Consider the following 12,934-nt stretch of genomic DNA (forward strand, 5'->3'; position numbering starts at 1 on the left):
TGCAGAGTGGAAACACTCACGCGTAATGCGTAAAAGTCGATAGAATTACTAGCAGTTAGAAATTAACAGTTTAAGGACACTTCTGAAGCAGCTAGAGAGTCGAGACTCGGAAACTAGACCCTAGGATAGTCACTACCCTTGTGAGCACCGAAGTACCCAAGTTACCTAGCCCACGGCTGCGGGTGCATAGGTGTGAACTAGCGTCTGGTTTCGTCGTGGACTTCTATGGATGCCTGAAGGAAAGTTGCTGACAGGCAGTCAGTGAAGAGTGTCCGGTGGATCCCAAGGCTGGGATCAGGAAGAGAGGATACCTGCAAGCAGAAGGGACAGAGTCAAGGTCACTAGCCAGTGACCACGTGGAACCAGGAAGGAACCAGGCGATGTCGTGAAGATTGCAGTTGAAAGGTGAAGCTTGTCGCTGCAGCCATGGGTACCAGGAGATGTCGAGGACGACCAGGACCAGGAGGCGAGCTGTCCCACGAAGGCTCTTGCTGTCGGCAGCGTCGCAGTCGAACTAGGACTCACCAAGCCTTGGCAAGCGGAACCCACGAAGAACGGAGGACTTGCTTCTGGTGCAGACCAGGAAGGTCTGGGGTGCTTCTCTTTTGCAAGGAAGCGGGAGCCAGTCAGGAGGAGCCAAACCAGCAGTGAAGATTTCAAGGTGTGTCGTCACAAAGGCCGCTAGCCAACGGGTAAGCAACCGGACAGACGCGGCAATCAGGAAAATGCAGAAGGGCCCCACGCAGGACTCGTGGAGTGTGGGGGGCTGATCTTCGGTGCAGATGGTGCTTGGGGTTGAGGCTTCTCAATCCCCGGTGCAAAACTTCGAGGGTGCCTCAGAAGCTGCACTGGAAGATACTCGCCACTTTTCCCAGGTAGCCGGTCCCACGTCTCTCGTCGCCTCCACGGATCTCAGCTCGGCTGTGGATGTGGATCAGGGTCGGAGAAGTCTGGAAGTCAAGGCTCTGGTCGGGCTCTGCAGTCGGTCCCTCGTAGAACTTCAGCAAAGCAAAGGGTAGTCTCTTGATGGTGCCTGTTTGCACAGGGTAGCCACTCCTTGGCCTCAAGGGAAATTCTTCAGGCTTCTTCTTTCGTCGAAGGTCCAGAGTTTCTGTTCAAGTTGCAGGTTCAGGATAATCTAATCTCCTGTGGCCCATTTCTACCACTCTTAAACTAATCTGGGGGGCTGGGTTGCCTGCTAGGTCACGCCTTATGGGTGGGACCTGGGAGGGGGGTGGTTACACCCCCTTCCCTTTGTCCATTTTCGCGCCAGGACTGGGGCTGGAGTGCCCCAGCACCGGTTTGAACTGGACTATGCACGGGACACCTTGTGTGCCCCAGGCATGTCTCATTCTTTTCATCCCTCCCTGCCCCAATACACTAAGGCCTGTCTGGGGTGGTGCTCGCACCTCCCAAGGCAGGAAACCTATTGTCCAAGCCTCCCTTGCCGGGATCACTCCCAGCAGCAGGAGGTCAGACTCGTGTCTGTGGCAGCAGCATCCATTTTGTGATGCTGGGGCTCTGGTTAACTTTAACCGGGTAAGTAGGTTACAACATGTCTTCTCCCTCTAGAAGGGAGGGATAATATCCTCATCCCCAGAAATGGGATGGGGGTATTATTCCAAAGTGTTAGACACCTCACATGACAAGTTTTGATAAAGCCAAACCATAGTTACCATAACCGTTTAAGATTATAAGGCACTTTAAGAGTATATGGTAGGCTATATCATAGAACAGCTATAAGGACATGGTTCCGAAAGCTGCAGACAGGCTCAGCTCAGGCTAGAGCACCATCTCACATGTTACCAAGCACTCTGCCTCCAGGATTGTTAAGGCCTGCCATAGGAGTGGCTGATAGGTACACATGTGTCTATATGTAAGTTAGGTATTAGAATACTACACCTAAGCAAGGAGTGATTACACGACCTTGCCCCAGCTGAGTGATCAGCCAGTTGTGTCATAATGGAAGGCCAGGCCAGGGGTGGCATAATACATGCTGCAGCCCCTGGTAGGCCTAGGGTACACCTATGCCCTGGGTGCCTAAGGTACACTGTACAGGGGCCAATAAGGTGATCCTATCCAAATGGGTTATGCACCTAAAGTACATAGTATCAATTTAGAGAGAGAACAGCAGGGCTGTGGGTCTGATTAGCAGGCCCACAGCCACATCTAAGTCGAAAACCAGTAAAGCAAAAGCAAAAAGTGGGGGTGAACATAGAAAGCAGACCCTACTCTCCTACACAACCCCCCCCCCCCCCAAACGTAGGGACATTAAACTAACCTTGACCAGTTGAGTCTTCATGTTCTAAGTGGAAATATCTGGAGAGTCCATCTGCATTGGCAGGGGTCAGCCTTCTACTTATAAAAGCAATGGGCTGGTCTTGACCATCTATATTAAGTTGTGAAAGAACAGCTCCCACACCTAACTCAGAAGCATCTGTCTGGACAATGAACTCTTTGGAGTAGTCTGGACTTTTCAGAATAGGTGCACTGCACATGGCCTGCTTCAGGTCATCAAATGCTTTTTGACAGCTTACTGTCCACTGAACTTTCTTTGGCATTTTCTTGGAGGTCAAGTCATTAAGTAGTGTCACAATGGACCCATAGTTCTTAACAAACTTGCTGTAGTACCCAGTCAGGCCCAAGAAAGCTCTGACCTGAGTCTGGGTAGTTGGAGGAGTCCAGTCTTTTATGGTCTGGATCTTGCTCTCCAGTGGTTGAACCTGACCCCCACCAACTAGGTGGCCCAGGTATACAACCTTGCTCTGCCCTAGCTGGCACTTGGTGGCCTTGATAGTGAGGCCTGCCTTTTGCAGGGCCTCTAAAACATTCCTCAGGTGGACCAGGTGATCCTCCCAGGTGGAGCTAAAGACAGCAATATCATCAAGATAAGCTGCACAATAATCATCCAACCCAGTAAGGACTTGATTCACCAACCTTTGGAAAGTGGCAGGTGCATTCTTCAAACCAAAGGGCATTACCACAAATTGATAATGTCCGCCTGGGGTCGAGAAAGCAGTTTTGGCCTTTGCATTCTCAGCTAGTCTGATTTGCCAGTAGCCTGCTGTCAGGTCAAATGTGCTCAAAAACTTAGCAGCTGCCAGTCTGTCAATGAGCTTATCTGCCCTAGTTATTGGGTGGGCATCTGTCCTAGTGACAGCATTGAGACCTCTGTAATCCACGCAAAACCTCATCTCCCTCTTACCATCTTGGGTGTGAGGTTTCGGCACAAGGACTACAGGACTAGCCCAAGGGCTCTCTGAAGGTTCAATGACTCCCAGCTCCAACATCTTTTGTACCTCAACTTTTATGCAGTCCCTGACATGGTCAGGTTGGCTGTAGATTTTACTCTTCACAGGCAGACTGTCACCAGTGTCCACCTCATGGGTGCACCAGTTTGTCTGACTTGGGGTCAGAGAGAACATATGTCTGTAGGATTGCAGAACCTGTCTGCAGTCCTGTTGCTGATGGACAGTGAGGCTGTCAGAAAAGACCACACCATCAACTGAGCCTTCATCAGGGTTCTGAGTCAACAGGTCTGGGAGAGGGTCACTCTCTTCCTCCTGCCCCTCATCTGTAGCCATGAGTAAGCCCATGTCTGCCCTGTCAACATATGCCTTCAATCTGTTGACATGAAGCACCCTGTGGGGGCTTCTGGGAGTCCCAAGGTCCACCAAGTAGGTGACTTCTCCCTTTTTCTCAACAATAGTGTGGGGTCCAGACCATTTGTCTTGGAGTGCTGCTGGGGCCACTGGCTCCAGAACCCACACTTTCTGCCCTGGCTGGTAAACAGTCAGCACAGCCTTTTGGTCATGCCAAGCTTTTTGGAGTTCTTGGCTTGCCTCAAGGTTTTTAGAAGCCTTCTTCATATACTCTGCCATCCTGGAGCGGAGACCAAGTACATAATCCACTATATCAAGTTTGGGTTGTCTGAGAGGTCTCTCCCATCCTTCCCTTACTAAACATAGGGGTCCTCTTACAGGATGCCCAAACAAAAGCTCAAAAGGGCTGTAGCCAACCCCCTTTTGTGGGACCTCTCTGTAAGCAAACAGAAGGCAGGGTAAAAGGATGTCCCATCTTCGCCTAAGCTTGTCTGGTAAACCCTTTATCATTCCCTTTAGGGTCTTGTTGAATCTCTCAACAAGCCCATTGCACTGTGGGTGATAGGGTGTGGTGAACTTGTAGTTCACACCACACTCCTTCCACATTGCAGTCAAGTATCCTGACATGAAGTTGGCACCTCTGTCAGAAATGACCTCCTTTGGAAAGCCCACTCTGGAGAATACTCCAAGCAGGGCCCTTGCCACAACAGGAGCTGTTGTGGTCCTCAGGGGAATAGCTTCTGGATACCTGGTGGCATGGTCCACTATCACCAGTATGAATCTGTGCCCAGATGCTGTTTGTGGGTCCATTGGTCCTACAATATCTATGCCCACTCTTTCAAAGGGAACCCTCACCACAGGTAGTGGTATGAGGGGGGCCTTGGTGGTGCCACCTGATTTGCCACTGGCTTGGCAGGTGACACAGGAGCGAAAAAACTCCTTGGTATCTTCTGACATATGGGGCCAGTGAAAGTGAGGGACAAGCCTGTCCCAAGTCTTGTTCTGGCCTAAGTGTCCTGCAAGGGGAATATCATGGGCCAAGGTAAGAAGGAAGCCTCTGAACTTCAGTGGTATGACCAACCTCCTGGATGCACCAGGCTTGGGGTCTCTAGCCTCTGAATACAGTAGCCCTTCATCCCAATACACTCTATGGGTACCTTGAGCATTCCCTGCAGCCTCAGCAGCAGCCTGCTGTCTGAGGGGTTCAAGAGAGGGGCAGTCTAATTGAGCCTGCCTCAGATCTGCCCTTGAAGGTCCCCCTGTCCCAAGAAACTCAACCTGATCAGGTTCAAGTTCTTCTAGGACAGTTCCTTCAGGGCTCTCAGAATCCTCCTCCTGGGAGGGCTGATCCACCACCTGAGGCAGGGGGGAAGGCACAGCCTTAACCCTACTGCTCTTTCTCTTGGGTTGTGACTGGTCCATAGTTTCAGGATCCAGCACTTGTTCAGTGGTGCACTTTTTGGCCTGTGACCTGGTCACAGCAAGGACATGTGCATCTATCCCCAGCATTTCTGCATGGGTCCTATACTCCACTTCAGACCAAACTGAAGTTTCAAGATCATTGCCCAGTAAACACTCTACAGGAAGGTCTGAACTAACAACAACTTTCTTGAGGCCAGTTACCCCTCCCCAGGAGAAGTTAACAATAGCCACACTATGGGAGGTAGTGGCATTGCTAGCGTTGGTCACTAGGTAATTCTCACCTAGTATGATCTGTCCAGGGTCCAAAAAGGCAGGTGTCACCATTGTGACACTAGCCCCAGTGTCCCTGTAGGCCTGAGCCATTCTTTGGTTGATAAAAGGAGTCTGTCTGTACTTGCCCAGGTTACTGGGGCCCACAGTAGAGGACAAAGCTAAGTCCCCATCACAGATCAGAACAGCCTGAGTAGGTATTCTGACTAGGCCAGAATCCTCCTCAGTTCCCAGGGTTAACCCTACTACACCCTTTTGCTGGGAACCACCACTTACAGCTGGACTAGGGGGTACAGTTGCCTTAGGGGCAATGGTGGCTGGGGGCTTATCCTTTTTGGTGCAATCACTAAACCAATGTGAGTTGGACTTACAATAGTTGCACCATGGTTTCTTTTGGCCATCTTTCTTTTTATCCTTTTTGGGACCACCCTCCCCCTGAGCCTTTTGGGGGCCTGGTGAAGACTTCTGGTCTTTTTGTTTCTGATCATTACCCTTCTGGTCTGCCTTTTTCTGATCACCGCCCTGGTTCTGGTTTTTCTGCTTAATTCTAGTCCTGACCCATCTATCTGCCTTCTTTCCCAATTATTGGGGAGAAGTCAGATCAGAATCAATCAGGTGTTGATGCAGTAGCTGGTTTTGACAGTTTTTAAGGATTTGTTCTCTCATGATCAAATTATACAATCCTGTATAGTCCTTAACCTTACTTCCCACTAGCCAGCCTTCCAGAGCCTTAGTGGCACAATCTACAAAGTCAGTCCAGTTCTGAGTCTGTGTCTTCTAGGTATCCCTGAACAACAACCTGTATTGTTCAGTGGTTAGGCCAAACCCATCAATTAGAGCACTCTTCATGACAGTGTAATTGTCTGCATCCTCATCACTAACTGTGAGGAGCTTGTCTCTACCTTTCTCAGAGAAGGAGAGCCACAAGATAGCTGCCCACTGACTTTGGGGTACCTGCTGTACTTTGCAAGCTCTCTCCAAAGCAGTTATCCATTTGTGGATGTCATCCCCACACTTGTAGGGAGGGACAATCTTGCTCAGGTTTCTATTATCATAGTGCCTGTCTCTATCCTTAGGGATATTGCTGCCACCAGTGGGTTCTGACCCACTTAACTTTTGCTCTCTAGCCAGAGCAAGCTTCTCTTTGGCAAAGGCAAGTTCTTCCCTCTGAATCCTCAGATTAGCTTCTCTCATTCTGGCTTCATGCTCCTTTCTCTCAGGGGACGTCATTCCCCTGTGAGAGGAAGCATTAGAGATGCTAGAGACATGGGAGTGGATGGATTCCCTTGAAGGGGATCTGTCTCTCCTGCTTCTCTGGGTAAGCCCACTTGGGGGTCTGTATGGGGGGACCCCATGCAAACTCCCATGTAAGCTTAGGTTAGCCTGGCTAAGTCTTCCTACTTGGCCCTGGCTGTCTACCTCTTCATCTGAAGTCCCATCTGACTCATCTGTGGTGGGTAGACCCTCCTTTGTACCTAGGGTACTGGCCTGTGAGGCCCTAAAAGTATCATACTCCTCTAGGAGTTGTACTAGCTGAAGGAGGGTAGGGTTTGCACCCTGTTTTAACTTTCTGGAGGTACACAATTGTCTCATCTCCTGAAAAGTTAGGGTATCATATCTAGAGGGGGTCTTCTTCAGACCTGCCCCTCCTGAGAGAGCATCTACTTGATCTCCTCCCAGAGACATGATCTAGTGAGGGTGTGGTGTGTGCACCTACCTACACTAGTTGTTTCTGCTAAACCTCTCTGGTAGTTGTAGTCAGGGTGTGTTACTCCCTTCAACCTACAACCACTAAGTCCAGTAGGACTTAAGTATTATAATCTATGTTATATGTACCTAAACAATATCTGTGTGATATTTCAATTTAGTATCTCAAGATTACAATGGTATTACAACAGCAAGCTCAGATCCCAACCGCTGCTCACCAATGTGAGAAGTTGGCCTGATGTATGATGTCACTAGTTCTAGTGTACACTTTATATCAGTCCAAACAACCCTTATGGTGATTGGTTGTAAAGTCAACCTTATAGACCAGCTATCCTAGTGGTAGCATGGACAAGAGCAGTCTTAGGCTAAACTCTGAATGGCATGTGAAGCCAGCTGTGATACCATATATAATCCCTTGAATACCAAATGAAAGGACACCACAACAGATATATATATAAAATAAAGTGTATTTATTCTAGTCAAACCCTCCTCACTCTTTATGAGATTAGAGGTAAGTACAACACAGTCTTATTTAAGCATACATTAAGTCACACAGGTAAGTAATACAGTTAGGCCCTAGGGGCCGCGCAAACCATATACTAAAGAAGTGGTATAAGGACCACTGTCACGGAAATAGGATAGGCCTAGGCCTAGGGAATCGCTGGGGCTACACTACACTAGCAACAGTTAGGAAGTGGGAGGCCCACGGGATTCAGGTGCAGAGTGGAAACACTCACGCGTAATGCGTATAATCGATAGAAATAGTACAGTTCTGAAATAAGCAGTTTTAGGACACTTCTGGAGTAGCTAGAAAGTCGAGACTCGGAAACTAGACCCTAGGATAGTCACTACCCTTGTGAGCACCGAAGTACCCAAGTTACCTAGCCCACGGGCTGCGGGTGCATAGGTGTGAACTTGCGTCGGGTTTCGTCGTGGACTTCTATGGATGCCTGAAGGAAAGTTGCTGACAGGCAGTCAGTGCAGAGTGTCCGGTGGATCCCAAGGCCGGGATCAAGAAGGAAGGGTACCTGCAAGCAGAAGGGACAGAGTCAAGGTCACTAGCCAGTGACCACGTGGAACCAGGAAGGAACCAGGCGATGTCGTGAAGATTGCAGGTGAAGTGGTGAAGCTTGTCGCAGGAGCCACGGGTACAAGGAGACGTCGAGGATGACCAGGACCAGGAGGCGAGCTGTCCCATGAAGGCTCTTGCTGTCGGTGGCGTCGAAGTTGAACTAGGACTCACCAAGCCTTGGCAAGCGGAACCCACGAAGAATGGAGGACTTGCTTCTGGTGCAGACCAGGATGGTCTGGGGTGCTTCTCTTTTGCAAAGAAGCGGGAGCCAGTCTGGAGGAGCCAAACCAGCAGTGAAGATTTAAAGGTGTGTCGTCACAAAGGCCGCTAGCCAATGGGCAAGCAACCGGACAGACGCGGCAAGCAGGAAAATGCAGAAGGGCCCCACGCAGGACTCGTGGAGTGTGGGGGGTTGATCTTCAGTGCAGATGGTGCTTGGGGTTGGGGCTTCTCAATCCCCGGTGCACAACTTCGAGGGTGCCTCAGAAGCTGCGCTGGAAGATACTCGCCACTTTTCCCAGGTAGCCGGTCCCACGTCTCTCGTCGCCTCCACGGATCTCAGCTCGGCTGTGGATGTGGATCAGGGTCGGAGAAGTCTGGAAGTCAAGGCTCTGGTCGGGCTCTGCAGTCGGTCCCTCGTAGAACTTCAGCAAAGCAAAGGATAAGTCTCTTGATGGTGCCTGTTTGCACCGGGTAGCCACTCCTTGGCCACAAGGGAGATTCTTCAATCTTCTTCTTTCGTCGAATGTCGAAGGTCCAGAGTTTCTGTTCAAGTTGCAGGTTCAGGATAATCTAATCTCCTGGGGCCCAGCTACCACTCTTATACTAATCTGGGGGGCTGGGTTGCCTGCTAGGTCACGCCTTATGGGTGGGACCTGGGAGGGGGGTGGTTACACCCCCTTCCCTTTGTCCAGTTTCGCGCCAGGACTGGGGCTGGTGTGCACCAGCACCCGGTTTGAACTGGACTATGCATGGGACACCTTGTGTGCCCTAGGCAGTGTCTCGTTTCATTCATCCCTCCCTGCCCCAATACACTAAGGCCTGTCTGGGGTGGTGCTCGCACCTCCCCAGGCAGGAAACCTATTGTCCAAGCCTCCCGTGCCGGGATCACTCCCAGCAGCAGGAGGTCAGACTTGGGTCGTGGCAGCAGCATCCATTTTGTGATGCTGGGGCTCTGGTTAACTTTAACCGGGTAAGTAGGTTTCAACATGTCTTCTCCCTCTAGAAGGGAGGGATAATATCCTCATCCCCAGAAATGGGATGTGGGTATTATTCAAAAGTGTTAGACACCTTACACGACATGTTTTGATAAAGCCAAACCATAGTTACCATAACCGTTTAAGATTATAAGGCACTTTAAGAGTATATGGTAGGCTATATCATAGAACAGCTGTAAGGACATGGTTCCGAAAGCTGCAGACAGGCTCAGCTCATGCTAGAGCGCCATCTCACATGTTACCAAGCACTCTGCCTCCAGGATTGTTAAGGCCTGCCTTAGGAGTGGCTGATAGGTACACATGTGTCTATATATAAGATAGGTATAGGAATACTACACCTAAGCAAGGGGTGATTACACGACCTTGCCCCAGCTGAGTGATCAGCCAGTTGTGTCATAATGGAAGGCCAGGCCAGGGGTGGCATAATACATGCTGCAGCCCCTGGTAGGCCTAGGGTACACCTATGCCCTGGGTACCTAAGGTACACTGTACAGGGGCCAATAAGGTGATCCTATCCAAATGGGTTATGCACCTAAAGTACATAGTATTAATTTAGAGAGAGAACAGCAGGGTTGTGGGTCTGATTAGCAGACCCACAGCCACATCTAAGTCGAAAACCAGTAAAGCAAAAGCAAAACGTGGGGGTGAACATAGAAAGCAGACCCTACTCTCCTACAGACCCCTCCAGCCATGCCACCGCAGCACCACCGTATCTCGGGGGATCATTTGAATCTTCTACACGAGGAAGTTTCGGCCCTTTTGGCCAAGGAGGCCGTCGAGCGCGTTCGGAGCCCAGAAGTAGGTTGTGGTTGTTATTCCCACTACTTTCTGGTTCCCAAGAAGGGCAAAGGGGGCCTACGCCCTATCTTGGACCTCCGGAACGTCAATGCCTTCCTCCGGAAGGAACGGTTCAAAATGTTAACTTTGGCTCAGGTTCTAGCTGCCCTCGACCCTGGAGACTGGATGGTAGCGTTGGACTTGCAGGACGCATATTTCCACATCCCCGTCCTGCCGGCCCACCGGCGTTACCTGCGGTTCACGGTGGGTCAGGAGCACTTTCAGTTCACCGTGCTCCCCTTCGGCCTTACCAGTGCCCCTCGGGTGTTCACGAAAGTGATGGCGGTGGTCGCAGCTCATCTGCGCAGATCAGGGGTTCCAGTCTTCCCCTATCTCGACGACTGGTTGTTGAAGGCGTGCTCGCCCCAGGCAGTCATCTCCCACCTCCAGACTACGGCGGATCTCCTGCATTTGCTGGGGTTTTCCATCAACGTGCCGAAATCACACCTGAGCCCCTCTCAGAAGCTCCTTTCATCGGAGCGGTTCTCGATTCGGCGCAGTTCCGGGTTCATCCCCCGGAACAGCGGGTCCGGGATATACAGGCCCTGATTCCCATCTTTCTGCCTCTATCCTGGGTTTTGGTCAGGCTAGTGTTGCGGCTTCTGGGGCTGATGGCCTCCTGCATCCTCCTAGTGCATCACGCCAGGCGGCGCATGCGGGCTCTGCAGTGGCACCTGAAGTTTCAGTGGGCCCAGCATCACGGCAACCTGTCCGACCATGTCTTGATCTCGGAGGGCACTGTACAGCAGTTGCAGTGGTGGCTCACGGACCGCGATTGGGTCACGGGCAAGAGCCTCTCCCTACCCCTACCGGAGCATGTTGTAGTGACGGATGCTCTCCCTTCTGGGATGGGGTGGCCATATGGGAGAGGCGGAGATCAGAGGCTTCTGGTCTCCGGCGGAGTCTCGTCTCCACATCAACTTGTTGGAGCTGAGAGCGATCCGACTTGCACTGAAAGCCTTCCTTCCCTCTGTCCGGGGAAGTGTCGTGCAGGTGTTTACGAACAACACCACCGCCATGTGGTATTGCAACAAACAGGGCGGGGTGGGGTCGTGGACCCTTTGTCAGGAGGCTCTGCGCCTCTGGACATGGCTGGAACACCAGGGCATCACCCTGGTGGTTCAACATCTGGCGGGAGCTCTGAACGCCAGAGCAGACGAACTCAGCCGCCGGTGCATGATGGATCACGAATGGCATCTGAACTCCGAGGTGGCGCAAGGTCTCTTTCAGCAGTGGGGAGAGCCTTGGTTAGATCTATTCGGCACCGACGAGAACGCGCAATGTCAGCAGTTCTGCGCGTTGGAATTTCCAAGGCGGCACTCGTTCGGCGACGCTTTTCGGCGCGAGTGGAGTTGCGGTCTGTTGTACGCCTTTCCGCCTATACCACTTCTGCCCAGAGTGCTGAAGAAGATCAGGCGCGACCGGGCCCAAGTCATCTTGGTGGCTCCGGATTGAGCACGAAGGTACTGGTATCCCGAGCTACTCAGTATGTTGACCGATCCTCCGATACGTCTGCCCCTTTGGGAGGATCTTCTGTCGCAGCAGCAGGGGACGGTCCTCCATCCGAACCTGTCTAGCCTCCACCTCCATGCGTGGAGATTGAGCGGTGGCAGTTGATGCCATTTGACTTGCCTCCTGAAGTCTGTGATATCATTCTGGCAGCCAGGCGTCCCTCCACAAAGACGGTATACGCCTGCCGGTGGAACAAATTTGTGGCATGGTGCACAGCAAAGGCTGTGGATCCCCTTTCCGCCCCTCTTTCTGAGTTTCTCCTCTTTCTTCTTTCTTTGGCCCGGCAGGGCTCTGCCCTGGGCACCTTGAAAGGTTATCTTGCTGCCCTCTCTGCCTTCTTACGGCTTCCTGATCAGCCCTCTCTTTTCAAATCCCCTGTAGTGTCACGCTTTCTTAAAGGCATTACTCACACGTTCCCTCCTGTCCCTTTCGTAATGCCTCAGTGGGACTTGAATCTTGTCTTAACATTCCTGATGTGCGCTCCCTTTGAGCCTCTTCACAATTGTCCTCTTCGTCTTCTAACTCTTAAGACTGCCTTCCTGGTAGCCATCACCTCGGCTAGACGGGTGAGTGAGCTCCAGGCTCTATCATCCAAGCCTCCTTTTCTATCTGTTCATCCGGACAAGGTTGTCCTTCCCTTCTAACGAAAGTGGTGACCCCCTTTCATCTTGGGCAATCTGTCACCTTGCCCACCTTCTTTCCGCCTCCGCATCCTTCCAAAGAGGAAGAGCGGCTCCACCGTCTGGACCCAAAATGTGCGCTCTCCTTTTATTTGGACCGCACAAAACAGTTCCGAGTGGACGACCAGCTTTTCGTTGGCTACGTGGGTGCAAAGAAGGGAAAAGCTGTGCACAAACGGACCATCTCCCGGTGGGTCGTTTTGTGTATAAAAATCTGTTATTCCTTGGCAAAAAAGGACCCTCCTGTTGGGCTGCGAGCCCATTCTACTCGGGCCACGGCGGCTACTACTGCTTTGGGACGGGGAGTCCCTTTGCAGGACATCTGTCAGGCGGCGACGTGGGCTTCGCTGCACACGTTTGCCAGGCATTATTGCCTAGACAGCCAAGTCCGGAGGGATGGCTTCTTTGGCCGTTCTGTCCTCCAGGACTTTCTGATGTGATTTTGGTTCGCAGACCCACCACCGGGGTTGGTATTGCTTGGGTATCTATTCTAAGGTGAGGAATCTAACTAACGTGTTTCTTTCAGATGAACAAGTTACTTACCTTCGGTAACGATGTATCTGTAAGAAACATTAGTTAGTTAGATTCCTCACCGACCCACCCATCCTCCCCGTT

This window comes from Triturus cristatus, chromosome 1_1 (genome assembly GCF_964204655.1).
Source record: "Triturus cristatus chromosome 1_1, aTriCri1.1, whole genome shotgun sequence".
Taxonomy (NCBI): Eukaryota; Metazoa; Chordata; class Amphibia; order Caudata; family Salamandridae; genus Triturus; species Triturus cristatus.